At 38.8% G+C, this 16,892-nt stretch overlaps 1 protein-coding gene and 1 long non-coding RNA gene across 13 annotated transcripts in view; both read right to left on the reverse strand.

Moving 5' to 3' along the window:
- Window positions 1–16,892, reverse strand: part of Rbms3 (RNA binding motif single stranded interacting protein 3) — a 1,369,918-nt gene that overhangs the window by 1,194,897 nt on the left and 158,129 nt on the right. The gene's annotated exons all lie outside the window — the stretch shown is intronic.
- Window positions 11,636–15,287, reverse strand: LOC110344490 (uncharacterized). The gene is made up of 3 exons (XR_015439168.1): window positions 12,939–15,287; window positions 12,669–12,799; window positions 11,636–12,561 (listed from the first exon to the last, which is right to left on the reverse strand). It is a non-coding gene; the product is annotated as an uncharacterized LOC110344490 (long non-coding RNA).

Genomic DNA, 16,892 nt, shown 5'->3' on the forward strand with positions numbered 1-16,892 from the left:
GAACTTAAAAAAAATCAGACCTCCCAAATTTAAAAACCCAATCCAAAAATGGGCACCTGAAATGAACACACATTTCTCAGACAAACAAGTAGAAATAGCAAATAAACATATGAAAAAGTGTTCAACATCACTGGTCACTCAAGAGATGTAAATGAAAACAATGCTGAGATTCCACCTCACTCCAGAAAGAATGGCTGCTATCATGAACTCAACCAATAACAAATGCTGGCAGGGCTGTGGGGAAAGAGGAACCCTGCTCCACTGCCGGTGGGAGTGTAGACTGGTGCAACCACTGTGGAAATCAGTATGGAGATACCTCAAAGAACTAGGACTGGAAGTCCCATTTGACCCCACTATTCCACTGCTGGGTATCTTCCCAAAAGAATTAAAAGAATCATACCACAGTGATATATGTGCACCCATGTTCATAGCAGCACAATTTGTAATAGCGAAAACTTGGAAACAGCCCAAATGCCCATCAGTTGGAGACTGGATAAAGATGTTGTGGTTTTTTTTATAAAATGGAGTACTACTCAGCTATAAAAAATGAGAAATTAGAGACATTTATAGCTAAATGGATGCACATTGAGGTAGTACTCTTAAGTGAAATAAATAGGACACACGTGTAAATACCGAATAGTTTCTCTAGTGTGAGAAACTGGAAGCGTAAATAAGGACCAAAAGGTATAATAGATCATGTGAAACAGGAAGAAAAGGGGTAAAGGGGAAGGGGAAGTGGGAGGGGTAGGAGAAAGTAAAGAAGGGAATGGAATTAAAATGAGAAAATGGAAAAATGGAAACAAAGTCTTTGTAAATAGGGAGGAATGGAGGGGTTGAAGGGAGGGCAGGGGAAGGAGGAAAAATAAGAACCAAGAGAGATTGTGTAAAAGTGCATATCTCCAATGATGAATGTCATTATATTGTATACCTAAAATGTACCAATGATTAAAATGAATAATTGATAATGCAAAACAGGAAGAAAAGGTCCAAATGGGTAGGGGAAGTGGGAGGGGTAGGGGAAAGGAAAGAAGGGGAAGGAAAAATTATGAGAAATGAAAAAAAAGGAAACAAAGTCTTTATAAATAGGGAAGGGTAGAGAGGGTGAAGGGTTGTCAGGAAATGGGGGAAAAATAAGAATTAAGATACATCATGTACAGGTACAAGTACCCAATGACAAATGTAAATGTATTGTATACCTAAAATGTACCAACAAAAGAATTTAAGGGAAAAAATTTATATGTAGATAGAATGGAAAGGTGACTTGAGGAAAACTTTTCTCAAATAATTTCTCCATGAACCTAAATATTTCACCATCCAATAAGATTTTGATTTATATTAGATTCTGGTAGTCTTTTTGGAAGAATAATTCTTATACAGTTGGGAAACACAGTTTGACACGAGTTCTTCAAATGTTATCCTTGAGATTTTTTTTCAGACTCTTGTGTGGATGTCATCCAGTCACAGTCATTTGATAGCAGGAGTCTGTTAATTAGGTTAAGCATATCCTATCAATTTGGCTAAACTATTGCTTAAAATGAAGAAGTTATGAATAAGATTTTGGTGGTCAGCAATTCTGAAGGCTAGCTTCAAAAGCTTGATGCTCTGTCAAGTGAAAAAGAGTATGAATTTTTCTTCATATCTGTGCAGCTTACAAAACATATTCTTCAGTTTACTAGAGTGCCTACCATCTACCTACATGGCTGTAGGTCATGTCAGATGTAATCTGTTACAATATTTGGACACTCTGATTTCAATATTTGGATGACTTAACTCATACATTATCCTCCAAATTTCTATAGGCTTGTGAATTTCCTAAATTGGAACCCAGACCCGTGGATAAACACACAGAGACACAGATTTTCACCCAGCTGTAAGGATGAACTTCCCAGAGATGGCCTTGATTTTTCCATGAACAATCATGAGTACACTGACACCGAGAATTTCCAAGGAAAGCTGGATCTCTACTTGGAAGCAACTCTACATCACTGGATCCTAATCTATGAGACACCTCTTCTGAAACTTTAGGGAGCTGAGATCATGGTCTTTTAAAATCACTGACTACTTTCCATTCATTTTTGACTTAAGCACAAGCATCAGGATATGGTTGAAGAAAAATTAAAAATTTACTATGCAAATTAAATGATTCATTAAACTATTCCATATTTTATGACCATAATGGCTGGAATTTTTTTATTCTAGGAAATATAAGTTAATTGCCATTCATAAACAAAACAATACTTTATCTGATTATTTAGTCACATAGAAAGATCCAGGAGTCATAAGACTCAGAACAAGTAAAATCTAGAAAGGCATATAGAAGTAAACTCTAAAAGGATCAGAGAAGACCAAATTATAGGATAAGCTCAATTTAGAAAATTTATATTGTGTCCTTATTACATACTTGCCATTTCTAAGGAAATAGGATAGTGAATGTTTCCATGAAGATCTCAACACCTTCATGTGGCCATCCCTGAATGGGTATACTGGCATGGCTCATAGGCTAATGACACTGTTTGATCTTGTTGCTAAAGTAGGGAGCCTCACTGTAGTCATAGAAGCTACAGTGGTATGAATGAAGAAATTTAAAACTGTAGGGTATCTTAGAGTCTTTAGATTTCCCATCTTTTTGAAATGTCCCTCTTCTGAATGTTTTCTCATTCCACTGGTAAAGTAAAATGGTTCTTGAGATCTTTGAGTTTATTCTTTCCTCCTTTTCTTGTCAAAGTATTTACAAAGTAATTTATGACCAATGGGGAAAGAAACCAAAAAGGTGACACAACTTGCTGACTTGCATTTAATCTAGGCCACAGAGCAAAAAGCATTTTTGAGGCCAGACTACAGACCAGCCAGCTCACCCAATTTAAAGCATACAAATGAATTTCAAGTTAACTCCTTAAAGGGGATAACAAACAGACTGCCTACCTTGGCTCTTGTGTCACCATAACTCTATTTCCCAGAGCATTTTCACTTTAAACTCCTTTCGTGGTTTCCCATCATGCTGCCATGGTGCAAATGACAATGTCTCCTCCAAAATTCATGTTTTATTATAATCCTCAATGCAACAGTATTAGGAGTGTGGCATTGAAAGCTGATTAAGTTATGAGGGCTCTGCCCCATTAATAAGATCAGCATCCTCATAAAAGGACTAGAGATGAAGGAAGCACCCTCTTGCCCTTCTGTCCCTTCTGTCATGTTAGGACACAATGTTCTTCCCCTCCAGAGAAAGAAGCAGCACCATCTTGGAAGTGGAGACCAAGCTCTCCTCAGGCACTAAACTTGTCAATAGCTTTATCTTAGACTTCTTAACCTCCAGAACTGGGAGAAATAAATTTCTCCTGTACATAAATTGAGGTATTTTGTTACATCAGCAGAGAGAGACTGAGGCAATGATTAAAATAAAAATCAAGTCTTTTTAGACTCTATAAACCTAAGTTGATCTATCTTCTTCAATATCATCTCAGAACTTTTACTTATGGATACACTCTTCCCCATTGGAATTTTCATCTCTTCTTTAAATATACAAAGTTCATTCCTATCATGGGTTTGTATGTATTGCTCCTCAGTTCAGAACAATTTCCCCAGGCCTCTACCTGGTTGTCTTTTTTCTTCAGGTCTCAGTTTGAATGTCACCTTTTTAAGAGAAACCCTCCCTAAATACATAAACTTGTACCTACAACTCTCTTTAACATCACTTTGAGTTGAGATCTAGTGTGGCTCCAGAGCCTGCCACAGTGCCTGTGTCAAGACAGGTGTTTCAGCTATTTAGTGTATTATAAACAGTCTTATTTTGGTATGAATTTCCATTTCAATATTCCCCATATATTTGTATTACAAGATGTGTGAGTTCAGGATCCAACAAATCATGTTCCACAGCATCACAACTACCAGAAATAAGATCCAAGATAGAATGTGAAAACTCATAGAGCAATGTAAGAGAAAAGAGGGAGAAAGCTTATATTTGTTGTGAATCAAGCAACACTCTACAGGTATATGCATCTTTACAAGCCATGCTGGATTCCAATAGTAGAAAAAAGATGATGACATTAAAAGAAGAATAACACAAAGGATTAAATTTAAAAGCATATTTAAAGGCTGGTCTTATACCAATAGAGGGAGTGGGTTCCTAAGTGAATAATGAGATGGCACAATGAGAAAGTTTTGACTGTATATTGGAAAATTTGTGTTGGCAGAATGAAAAATTGGAACATACATTATTATGTATGTGTGGAATCGTGAAAGATTCTAGACCAGGGCAATAGATGATCAGTGACTTTTGGGGAAAATTTGTGTTGCACTGATATTTAAAATAAGTTGCTGTGGAGAGAGGCTGAAAATGAGACTGTCTGTTAAATGCTTCAATAATCTAAATGGCAGCATTAGAGAGCCTAAGATACATATTTTCTCCCCCCACTGGAAGACAAAATGAAGATATCAATGTCAAAGAAACATACTGGAGGCAGAACCATGTGGATATAGGAGGCAATAAAAAGGGATATTTTAGTAAAGCAAATAATGTCACTGATATTCAAGGAGAAGGAAAATTAAAAAAGAGAAGCTGGCTGAGAAGGAGTCCTGTGAGTCTCGCTACAGGCAGACAGGCCATTTGAGTAGCCAGAGGCTCAACCAGTTAGAGATGCCCCTACATGGAACTGGAAATGAATGTTTCAGTTTTGGGGGAAGGTTGGGCCATTTGCTCAATTCTTTTAAAGATAATCATTTGAATGGTGTAGAAGAGCTCACTGACAGAAAACCAGAAAGATCAAGGAACACAGAGAGAAAGCAGAATCCTGAGGAACACCTATCCTTTGAGGTCAGGCAGAAGAACAAGACAACAAAGCAGTTTTGTCAGATGGTTCCAAAATAGACTGAACACCTGCTCTTTGTGTCAGAAGTTCAAGTTCTTAACAATAGTATAAATAAATGCATCTGTTTATCTCCCAGCACGATTCTCTTTGCAGGATCACAAATGTCTTATTAACGTCACCCACAACATCCATTTATTATGGCTGTTTATCATTCATCTTGAAGTGACAGCCTTCCAAGCACTTGCTTAAACACTTAGGAAGATAGATTTCCTGCAGAAATGGATGTCAGGTAAAGGGAGAGACAAAGTGTGTACACTTTGAGATTTAGAAGCTGAGTTTAAAGATACAAAGTTTTTTTTGTGTTCTTTTCCCTCTCTCCAAATAACTTTCTGGAAGAAGTTTCATCAGTATTTAATTACAGTTAAAAGAATTTTCTTACATGAACTATGGAATTTTGTTGAGTTTTATTTCAGTTTTATAACTTGCTACACCTCTGTCTCTGTATGAGATGTACAGATAATAAGCAATCATATTTGCTAAATGAGAATTGAACATAAGAGTAAAATGTTGACATGGTTGAACATGTAAGATTCAAAATAATTTCCCAACTTTATAGCCCAAGGACTTGTCCTTTAGAAGTTGCTACTTCTACTTTTTCTTACTTAATCTTCACCTTAATTTGCGTCTTCAAAATTAAAGAGATTAAAAGCTAACCCTACTTAGCCTATGACCTTTATGTTCCTTAGATCCGAGCTCTTCAGGATAGGGTCTCAGACAGCCGTATGAGCTCAACTGGAACTTGCTAGCCATGCAAAACTTTCAGACCTACCCCAGATTTAGTGATAAGAAACTCTGGAATTGGTATCCAACAATCTGAGTTTTTAACAACCTCTCCTATTGATTCTGCCTTGTAAACCACTGCCTATAGTAAAAATTCCCCACAGTGTGCCCTGGCACATAAGGAAAAGAAAAATCAATCCAAAACCTACTTATCAGTTCACACCTCTTACAGCTGAGAAAACTGATCCTTCTGTGATTATTTCAACTTGGATTTTGGTTTTTGTTTGTCAATAAAAAGACTACAAAATGGTGATCAATAAAACACATAAGGCTAGCAAATGAAAAAAGAGTATGACTAAAGTTTAAACTAATAATCCAGAAACACAGTGTAAGAAATTTTAAAAATTAACATTAGATAAAAAATTTAGAGTTGGGTATGGCGGTGCATGCCTGTAATCCCAGTACTCAGGAGGCAGAGGTAGGAGGATCACCTTGAGTTCTAGGCCACCCTGAGCTACATAGTGAGACTCTGTCCCCCATCAAAAAAATTAGAATAGGCAATAATACTAACATTCAAACTAGAAAATGTTAATGAAAACTTAAGATCTTAAAATTTTTCTTCCAACACTTTCTTTGCAGTGTCCAAAAGTATTTTGTCTACCACAATATTTATGTGGATAAAACTGATTGGCATTGCTACTGCTATTCTCTGCTGATAGAAATTAAAGTCTCAAAGACAAACTCTTAGCTAATAATAAGCTTAATATGTGTATAGAATATCTTCTTGCCTTTTAAGCAAGAGACTTTCAAAAATGTCTGAAGAGAATGCTGAAAAGACAATGTAATAGCTTAATGAGGTATTCACATTGCAATAATTTAAGCAAAAAGAGTAATTACAGTTCATTTGAATACCATATGTCTATGAAAAGCATTAAGTCCATAATTGTAATAAACAATGGCAAAGTAGAAAATATATAAAAAGGCCACTGAAAAAGGGAGGATATTTATTTTTTAAAAATACTTTTAACAAGTAGGTTAGAGAATTGACAAATATAGATTTCAGTTTCTATTTGATATATATTTATACATATATAATTTTCTCAGTAAACAAAAAAATTGTTAGAGCGAATTGAAAAATTGACAGAGCAACTGAACCTTGACTCCCAGAAAAATCCTGGCCAGAAAAAAAGGCTCAGGACTAAGCCAGCTCTGAAGGGATCCAGCAAGACCCTATGTGCTAAACAAAAATTGAATGGCTGATAACTCAGATTCTGCAAATCAGCTAGTCTGAGACTGCACTCACTTTTCTTTAGAGTATGACAAGAATTCACTTTATTCTGAGTATTAAATGGTAAGTATAACCCTAGGATAATATAAACAGTAGAAGTATATATAGCAATGAAAGTGTACACAAGTTTAAAAACACCAAAGACTTTAATCTACCCCATAGTATACACATTCTTTAATGGTTAAGGGTAGATATAAAAATCCCACTGAAATTATCTGGATGTGTGTGTAGACATGCATACACACATCTTCTGCTTTTTAAAGTTTGGGCAGCTTCTAAATAAAATTAGTAGAGATTTTAGTGAACTATTTAGGAGAATTTGCATAATTATAATCTGCATTTAAATAAGATGCTTTTATTTATAAAGTATACTTTATGAATGGTAAACTTAGCATTTCAATGCTCAAGAAAACTTAAAAATTAACAAGGTTAAAATCTGAATATTGGAAAGGCACCAGTAGTAGGGTTTTCTCTACATAAACAAAGTATTTGGTTATTAAAAAGTCTAAGGAGAGGTCCAGAGATTTAGCTCAGTGGTTCCACCACCTGCCTTGCAAGCATAAGGTCCTGAGTTCCATCCCTGGTACAAAAACAAAAACAAAAAAAGTCTAAGGAGACAGTTATTCACAATTTTTTTCCCCCTCACCATCTAAGCAGACATCCAAAGATAGGAACACAGCTTTAATTTTCCCATGACCCAGGTAAACACAAGGCAGGATGCATACTCCTGTTGACTTAAACTAAAATTCAAGACAAAAGCTATAAAATAAATATTTTCCACCATCAACTTCAATTATTTTGAGTAAAGGTGAACTGGATACTCAGAAGGATCTGTGATCAGCCATGTACTGAAAACAAAGATCCATAGAATATAGCCCAACCTACGACCTCAACAAAGAGTACAAAGAGAGAAAGCAGTCTCATGTATGCAGTAATATTGCTCCAATAAAATAAACACAAAATAAAATAAACACTAGGAGTTACACAGGGGAAAATAAAACATGTTTGTGTGTGTCTTCCCAACAAAAAAAGAGTAAATTTGGTGTGCAATGGCTATAACAAAGATGCAGTCACATTTCCTTACTTTCTAGATTCCATGTTTATCTTTAAAAGCAATAGTGGGTCGGTGTGACACATTTTTTTAGAGCATAGTAACTTGAACTTAGAGAGTTGGTTTGAGTTGATAGTGATAATGACAAAAAGGAAAGCCCACTTACAAAACTGCCATGGCAGAAAAAGCAAAGCTTTTATATAACAGCTATGATCAATGTGTTAGCTACTCCTCTGAATATTCAATATTCACACAAAAATGTCCCATACAACAAAGACTTGCAGGCAGATATTATCTTGGACTCTCCCATAATGGGATTTGACAAGAGCCAGGCACTTTAGGCAGGCTCAATCAATGTTAATTGAAGCAGAAGGAATTCAAAGGCAAATAGGAGTCCTTGAGATCCTTGAGAGGTGAGAGGGGGCTTGGAGACTGTGACTTTCTCCTTTTCCCATTATCCCCTTCTATTTAATTACTTGTTCTAGCTGGTGCATTGTAATTTGATTTGCCATCAGGTGACTTTTCCCTGATCTCACATGCTATTTGAGTCTTTCATTTAAAAGAAAAATATCTCACAGCTTGTGGAGATGCCTGTTCCCAGAAGAAGGAAATGATTCTCAGGCAGCTGGTTCTCAGGTTTATAAGATCCCCTTTCCTGCTCCTAACATAGCAGCAAATGAGGAGAAGGACAAAAAGAGAAGCTATTTATTTAGTCTTGAATGATACTACTGTATTTTCTCTGGTTATTATTTCTATAGCTGACCATCATCAGAACTTTGAACTAGCTTAGGCTCCCCCAAGAAGCACACACTAAGATGCGAATTTATTGCAAACTAATTACATGTTGGAGAGGTGATCCTAGGAAACATTGGTTGAGAAGTGAGACCATGACACAGGAAAGGGAAGGAAAGCAGAAAACAAATTGGATTCTCAAACTAGTTACTACCATGCACAACCGAGTGTCCCCTCTCTGGGGACCTCAGAGCCACTAGGGAACATGTTTTATTTGGTCTATTCAAAGGGGTATTTTTATCTCAACCCTCTACAGTCTTGGGTTGAGGGCTAATTACAGGAGGTGATGGGAATTATGCCCCACCACTTAAAGCCTGTACTGTATAAAGTGTCAAGATGTGCAAAAATGTGTGTGATGTGTAAACTTTGGGAAAATTTACCAGAGAAACTCCTCAGAAATATGGACAAGGTACCAACTACAGCTGCTACTCCCACTTGCACATGCATAAATGTTTTAAATTCCAGTAGTCCTCTGCCACCACTCTCTAGATGAGCTGAGAGAGAGAGGGAACTGGGAAGAGTTATTACGGTCCGCCATGAGTAATGTCCTACATAGAGAAGTCAGGACCTAGGGTTAGAGTTGGCATCATTTTACTCAAGAATCTACTATTGCTCCTTTAGTTTGGTACTCTCTCACTGACTCATTACATAGCTTTTAGGCTCAACATTCACATCCTTTAGGACTTCTCCTGCAAGTGATGCACTGGAGCCTTGGGCTGTTAAACAGAAAACAGAATTCAGCACAGAGTAGGCTCAATCTGAACCTCATCCAGAAGAGGTTTTTATGATTTTAAAAAGTGCTATTTTCAGGCTGGGGATTTAGCTCAGCAGCACACCATCTGCCTGGCAAATGTGAGGTCCTGAGTTCGATCCCTGGTACCAAAAAAAGGTCTATTTTAACAAATAAGATATTTACTTTTCATATTGATTTACACTTAGTATACATTTTCTGAGAGCTTAGACAATAATTGTGAGAAACATGCAAGACAGAACTACAATTACTAACCCCAAATTACAAATAAAGACAATGACATTCCAAAGGCGAGGTTGAGAGTTACCAGGCAGCAAAGAATGAAGACAGGACAGGAGGGCCGGTGAGGATGCAGCTGAGCAAGATGGTGAAAAACTCAAGCTTTGGAGGAGACTTGATCTTTTCCAGCTCTGTCTCTTGCAAACCAAGTGGCCTGGCCCCAGTTACTTATCCACTGCATGCCTCAGTTTCTCCCATAGATAATAGGGTTGTGAGAATATTGGCTTCATGAGACTACTCTAATGACTAAGTGAGCCAATGCTTGTAAATGCTTTCCTGGTGCCTAGTACATAGTGGTTATACCTTAATTAACTTACTGCTGCAATTATTACCACCATTTTAATCACTTCAAGGTAGAAAGTAGAAAATCCCCCTTTTAATCTGCATGTCTCAGAGTCGAGAAATAATATCTGTGGGACTATCCTTCATACTATGGGAATCAGAGAAAAACTGTTGGTACTTGCCGCCCTGCATGAAGTGGATGATCTTAGCTCTTGTCTTTGCCTCACATTATGGTTATCACAAAATCTCAGGTGTAGTGTGGTGAGTGATGGGTTTTCTCAAAAGTGCTTTCTGCTAAAGTGCTAGATGCAGTCTGATGAGGTCTTTAGTGTGTTGAAGTCTTCCTCACAGTGAATGAGAGCTTGTCAGTACTGAAGGGGACACTCACCAGCTCTGTGATAGCAGAGCACTGATGTTGCAGACAGGTGGGAAAGGTAGTGTTATGGGTTATATCTAGATGTCCCCCAAACCCTCATGTGCTCATAGGTGGGGCTTTGGGGAGTAACTGGATCATGGATTGGTGACACTGGATTATTCCACTGATTGGTTTACTATAGTTCGGGGTGTGGGTGATGGACAACCTGGGAGTGGATGGCACTAACCAATATGCTTGCAGCCTGAATGAAATGAAGAGGGAAAGAAGGAAGGTTGGTTCCTCCCTGCCATGCCATGCACTGTTTCACCTCTTCGATGCCCCTCTGCCATGCTTCCCCATCTTGGAACCAGCCAACTATTGACTGAAACCTCTACAAACTGTGAGCTGAAATAAACCTTTTGTCCTCTAACTTGTGGGTGTTGGGTATTTTTTTCCCAGTGACAAGAAAGTAACAGACAGGTAGTGTCCCAGGTATCCACATGCATAGTTAATCACTTTCTATGAAAAAGATGGCGTCATCTCTGTGAGGCACAAAAGACATCTGCTCTGTATCACAGAAGGAAGAATTACAGAACTGAGGTATTTGGCTTTGTGGCCCAGGTAGGAAACAGCATATTCTTGTCTCCTGACTTTGACCTGTGAGTCTTCATATTTCTTTCCAATGGTTTTAAGCAAGGAGGCCTAAGGAGCTACTCAGAGGTTACTCAGTGTTCTTAAAGGCCTACTGTAAGTTACTTAAAAGCGAATTCTTCATTAACAATAAAATAAGCACCATTTTGAGTGTTGTCACAACTCAACCTGTTTACAATGTGTAAAGTACCATTCATGTGATATCCTTTACAGGCACTTATCACCGTAACCATGGGAAGTGTTGTTATTCTCATTTTGTATATGAGGAAATTGAGGTTCACAGAGTTTGTGGCTTGTCTGAGAGTCTCACAAAATAAACAGGAACCCCAGAATTAGAGAATCATGGCAAATAGTGACCATCGTTAGAGATTATGCCCTGACTAGAGTTGACTATGGCATGAAGAGTACAGAAGGTGGCCACACAACTCCAACTCTATGTATAGAAAACACATAGGTCTGATGCAACTTCAAGAAGAGCAATAACTCTAGACCTAGCTGAGATCTTTGGCAGGTGAACCACTTGTAGGTCTGTACTGGACTTTCTTACAAAACCACTAAGGACACAGTTTTGTAGGAAAATAACAGAGACATTGTTGTTGGGTCAACTGAAAACATTTTATTGGAAGGTAGGCAGTTACAGGACAGTCAGAAATACTACAGTTTCTATAAACCTAATCACGGAAATGTGCCTTGTTCTTTACCTCCCTTAAAGCAGGCAAAGCCACAGAGACACCTGAGCAACTGTGGATGAGACTGACCGCTCTCTAATTCCTGCTTTGTCTTACACAATGATTTTTTGGAAGCTTTGTGAGTTCTAATGTTGATTAGCTCACATTGGGGGCATTTAAAGCTACTTTTGATATTCATAATTTTTTGCCACTCTAGCTTCAGGATCAGAGAGGAATTAAATTTCAACTTGTAAGGTTTATGCTCCTTTGTAGTATAACATTTATATCAAATAGTGTGTAAGAGCCCCAAGTACAATGTAGTTTGATTATATTTCAACTCCAACCACTACCACACTGAGATCTTTTCAGGAGCTAAGCAAATGTGACTCAGGTCATTATTTGAATCCAAACTTTGAAAAAAGGAAATATATTTTTAAATCTATAAATGGGCAAGATACAAATCAAACTACATAGCCCTATTTACCTATTAACAGAATTGCAAATCAGAAATTCCCTAAGAACATAAACAAGGCTAATTTCATCACAGAATTTTACCATTTAAAGAAATTCCTTTTTATAATTCCCAGGCCCAAGAAAAGAAAAAGACAGGAAAAAAGAAAGCCAATCACTCAAAATCACAGAGAACTGTGTGTTATGCAGGTGACAACAAAGGAAAAGCAGTCCAATTCAGAGCTGTCATGGTGAGAGCTTCAGTCTGCAAGGATGAGGGGCTTGAGTTCCACTGTATGTGGTTCTTGGCTCAAGCAGCTGTGTGTCTGTCCTATGCAATGGCAGCACTTTCCTCAGTGTGTTTCAGGAGCTCCCCAGAACCATTCTCTCTCTAGCCAAGGAATGAGCCCTGTAAAAGAACACACAGGAGAAAGCCCATCAGACATGGGCTGAAACAATCTGATAACTAAAGGATGATGGAGTCAGGGGAAGAGGGAAGAGTGGATGGGTCCACACCTGCTCAAGCTTCCTTTTTAGTACCTCTCTGGAAGGGTAGCATAAGCCTTGGAACAGTCAGTGATGTAGAATCTTGGAGGTCACGCAGTGAGCTCATGGTGGCATCCATCACCTTGCAGTCCACACTATCTCTGTTGACAAGAACAGAAAATAAATAACCTGACATCATCATCTACAGAATCTCTAGGAGAAGACACCACAGAACAACACAGACATACAGAAAAGAGTGAAAGGAGGACAAGAGAGTAAAATTCAGAAAGGATACTCTACCTGCCACCTTTCCCTGGGATATCCCTAGGCAGTCGTATCCTGGACTGGAGGCTTGAGATGATTTCTAAGACCTCCTGAGATCCCAAAGGTCTGAAAGGTCAGGAGGCATCATTCCACTGCCATGTGGGTACCTGAACTCAAAGCTCAGCTCCTTGAGAACCTCAGCCAGCCTTGCCCCAACTCTCCTGAGCAGGTCCTGTCACTGAAATACTACATAACAGAGAGTAAAATGCAGATGAAAATTAGAAGGAGGGCTTCCTGTGCCTTTCCCCTGGGGTGGTGGTCAGGGAGAGGCCAGAGGACTGGGGTAGGGCAGATATCAACCACATGGTCTTCTCATTATTGGTTTCAATGTTCAAGTGATCCTATTCTCTGCTTTCCACCAAGTGACAAAAGCTCTAAGCAGATTCTTTCAGTCCCATGGTCCAGGTCCATGGTTCAATCTAGCATTGCCTGTTGACTCTAAGACATCATTTAGCTCCTAGGAAAAGTTCCCATCTCTGTTAGGCTCTCTGCCTGGGACAGAAGAACTCCAGACCCGGAAAGTGAGGGACACTGGCTCCACCTGGTATTCTCTTTTCCCCCAAGTTATGGAAAGCCCAGCATTGCCCTCTTGGTCCTTCATAGAACCCTTCTCCTCAGAGCACAGGGTAGGTGACATACAGTGAAGAACTCGGGTTGGGATTCATAGAACTTGAAGAACTACCTAGACAAAAAAAACAGAAGGGCCTTCAAAGATACTTATCCAAACCCAGTTACCAGTGGCATACCAAAACCTCATGGTATGCTCTGTCTTAGATACACACAATAAAGCAGAGGCCTTATAGGTAGAGTATTAAAGGCGTTAATAAAACTAAGAACCTATCTCTTAGATATGACTATGCACTGGCAAGTTTAAACAATGTTGATGACAAAACACTGCTTGACACATAGGCAACTCTCTCCCTGCTTAGTCTTCACTGTGAGCACTCATGGCACCCTAATCCTGTGAGAGCCTTTCCTCCTGCTGTCCCCACTGCTTCCTGGAGCCTTTTCGCCTGTCCTATAGGCCCATATCCCACTCACCTTCAAGCACCATTTCAAATATTCCCTCATCAAGGAAGTTTCTCATGATCCTCTCGGCTAAGAGTAATCCCTTCCTCTTCTTAACCCCTAGGGCAATTTATCCAGATTGTTCATTTATACTTTACATTTAAATATGTGAACCGTGAGTTGTAAACACATGTCACCTCAGGGAGGAAAGGGTCTCTGAGTTCTAACATTAATATTCTCCATCTCTGTCATGGGAAAGCCAGGAAGGATTTTGAAGCAGGAGGAGGAGGATTTTGATGATGTCACATATATGTAAGGGCTTAGACAAGAATCTAGCATAGAGGATGTTTTGTAAAAATGCATTCTAAATAATAATTTTATGAGCTAACATAAACTCCTTACCTCTTCAAAGCACTCCAAATACAAATTATCACTGTCTAAATTCCAGGCTAATAACTGCAGACAGTGCCTCATTACACCTCTAATCCCATAAAGAGCTACCTCAACTCTCCCTATTTATAAATGCAGCAACTAAAGCACAAAGACATTAAATAACCTGCATGGATGCACAACTAGTAAGCTGTAGAGCTAGGTTCAGAAACTAGGTTACTGAGTCATGCTTTTACTCACTCTGGAGGTACTTACGTCGGAATTTTCCATGATCATGGAAATGTCCTATGCTGCCTAATATGGTGGCCACTAGTCACCTATAGCTGTGGAGCCTTAACAGAAGAAATCTACTGTGACCAAGGAACTGAATTTGGAGTTTGATTTACTTTTAATTAATTTTAACTTAAATAACCACATGTGAATAGTGGCTACTACCTTGGATGGTGCAAGCTTATCAGAGAAAGCACTTCACACAGGCCTTGAGCTTGGCTAGTGGAGATGATAGGATTCACCTTAGACATGAGGTCACAGCAGCATATTCAGAGTGGGAAGCAGGGTGCTGTTAATAATCAAGCACAAGAGCACAGGTTTTAAAGTAAGACACACTTGAGCTTGAAATTCAGTCCTAGTTTTCACTGGCTGTGCTCACATCACATTAGTTAACCTTCCTGCACATCTGATCTCTTTTTTGTTAAGGAGACATAGAAATATTTCTAGAGTCAAAGCAATCATTAAGTAATGCAGTGTATGAGACAAAGTGCTTGGTACATGCTCAATACAATTTAGAGTGAAGTTGTATCACACAAACACATACTTTATATGAATTCTTCTCTCCATGCAGTAGAAGAGAGGAAAAGAGACTAATAATATAAATGGTTGAGAAATGCTTTTCCATCTGCATTCAACTCTGTGCATACACGTCACAGAGTGAGCATGAGATGAAGAACAAAAATCTGTTCTCTCGACCTAGTGGGCTTTCACAGTCTTAGTGTATGATTCTAGTATTTATATGTGATTTTATTCTAATGTCCTGACTTTAGGAACCTAACACCCTTTTCCCCCGGCCAAATAAGGGTTCTTAGTGTTATTCCTGCAGAACCCAATGCTGTCTATATACAGGCTACTGCTATGGTTACTTTTATAACTGAGTAGCCATCCTGCTTATCTCAGCTCTTGTATATATTTGTGTTCTTCCTAGTGCTCTCATATACACACCTTCTTCCTCCTCCTCTTTCTTCTCCTCCTTCCTTTCCCCTGTACACACATGCTCTGTGCCTTTTTTTGTTTATTTAAACATAAATGCCCCTGAGCTGCAAACCCAACCTGCTTTTTGATGTTGGGGCTGGGACTCTGCACATCACCTCCCCCCCCGGGCCTTCTGGCTCCTTGTCAGGCTCTGTTGGTACGGGGTGCCAGGGCGTGACTGTGGATGTCAGGGGGCTGGTGAGATACTGGCTTATCAGAGACCTCTGCACTGGATCCTGATTTGCTTCCTATTAGCTCCATCCTGGTACTACTACTTTCCTCTGGCAGCAGCAATTAGTTCCAGTAAGAGCAGCTGATCCCACTTAGCAGTTTCTCTAGATTCTCACTATCATTGTACCTCTTCAAAGACACCAGGATAAGCAGCTATCCAGTGGCCTCAGCTTACGAGTTCTTCATTCCTCCTCTGCAGGGCTTAGCCTCTAGATTTTAAATTTTTTTCTGTTTGGAGAAAGTACGGAAAATTTTTTCCATATCTTTTTTTATTAGTGTGCATTTGTTATGCAAATTAATGGATTTCATGTTGGCAGATTCATAGAAGCACATAACATAATTTGATCATTTATCCATCCATTACTTCCTTGGCCCATCCTTCCCCCAGTTTCACTCTTTTGGGGAATTCCAATGTGTATACTATATTTTGATCATACCTATTATTTAAACTTTTTTCCTTTGCTCGTCCCTTTCCCAACCCTAGTAGGACATACAGATGCTTTCTGCAGTTTACTACCTTTGTGACCCACAGTATTCATTTGTATCCCTTGGATTGTCTGATGTGCAGCTCACAATACTTTATATTAACTCTTCCTGTTAAAATAATTGGTGCAGCATTTTGTCTCTTGACTGGATCAACCCTAACACACCTTTTCCTGTCTTTCCATACACACAGTCATGTTACCGAGTACATGAAAGTATAAGTGAGTGTCACAGTGTTGCCCTACAGTTTTCACCAGATAAAAATTATCAAGATATCCTGACATTTTTGTTTCAAAACTTCTCTGTCTGCACCTAAATACAGGACAGGAAAAAGAAAAAGAACAGAATACATCAGAACATGCAATTTGATATGTTAAAAAGTAATCAACCCCTGAGCTACCTTCTCAGGGAGCTCATTCCAGGTCAGCAAAAAGTCAAGTAAAGCAGAGAAATTTTCCATTAAGGAAAACCAACACACATAATTCTTTGTGCATGCCTGGGTGGAAGGCATTCACCAAAGCCTTACGTACAGACCTTCTGTAGCAATGTATCAGCAACTAACCTACATCAGAT

The sequence above is a fragment of the Heterocephalus glaber genome, unplaced genomic scaffold, assembly GCF_053883595.1.
Source record: "Heterocephalus glaber isolate CG9 unplaced genomic scaffold, H.glaber_assembly_v1.0 deba00001472, whole genome shotgun sequence".
Lineage (NCBI taxonomy): Eukaryota > Metazoa > Chordata > Mammalia > Rodentia > Bathyergidae > Heterocephalus > Heterocephalus glaber.